At 39.4% G+C, this 563-nt stretch overlaps 1 protein-coding gene across 1 annotated transcript in view; it reads left to right on the top strand.

Moving 5' to 3' along the window:
- Positions 1-563, top strand: part of ACE2 (angiotensin I converting enzyme 2) — a gene marked incomplete at its 3' end in the record, with an annotated part of 27,714 nt that overhangs the window by 16,394 nt on the left and 10,757 nt on the right. The window lies entirely within an intron of this gene.

Genomic DNA, 563 nt, shown 5'->3' with positions numbered 1-563 from the left:
AATAGTAAACGAAGCAACTGACAAAGAATTAATCTCAAAATTATACAAGCAACTCCTGCAGCTGAATTCCAGAAAAATAAATGACCCAATCAAAAAATGGGCCAGAGAACTAAGCAGACATTTCTCCAAAGACATATAGATAGCTAACAAATACATGAAAAGATGCTCAGCATCACTCATTATCAGAGAAATACAAATCAAAACCACAGTGAGATACCATTTCATGCCAGTCAGAATGGCTACAATCCAAAAGTCTACAAACAATAAATGCTGAAGAGGGTGTGGAGAAAAGGGAACCCTCTTACACTGTTGGTGGGAATGCAAACTAGTACAGTCACTATGGAGAACAGTGTGGAGATTCCTTAAAAAACTGGAAATAGAACTGCCTTATGATCCAGCAATCCCACTGCTGGGCATACACACTGAGAAAACCAGAATTGAGAGACACGTGTACCCCAATGTTCATCATAGCACTGTTTACAATAGCCAGGACATGGAAGCAACCTAGATGTCCATCAGCAGATGAATGGATAAGAAAGCTGTGGTACATATACACAATGGAG

The sequence above is a fragment of the Bison bison genome, unplaced genomic scaffold (genome assembly GCF_000754665.1).
Source record: "Bison bison bison isolate TAMUID 2011002044 unplaced genomic scaffold, Bison_UMD1.0 scf7180017845440, whole genome shotgun sequence".
In the NCBI taxonomy this organism is placed as follows: Eukaryota; Metazoa; Chordata; class Mammalia; order Artiodactyla; family Bovidae; genus Bison; species Bison bison.
This window is presented reverse-complemented; position numbering and strand designations above follow the sequence as displayed.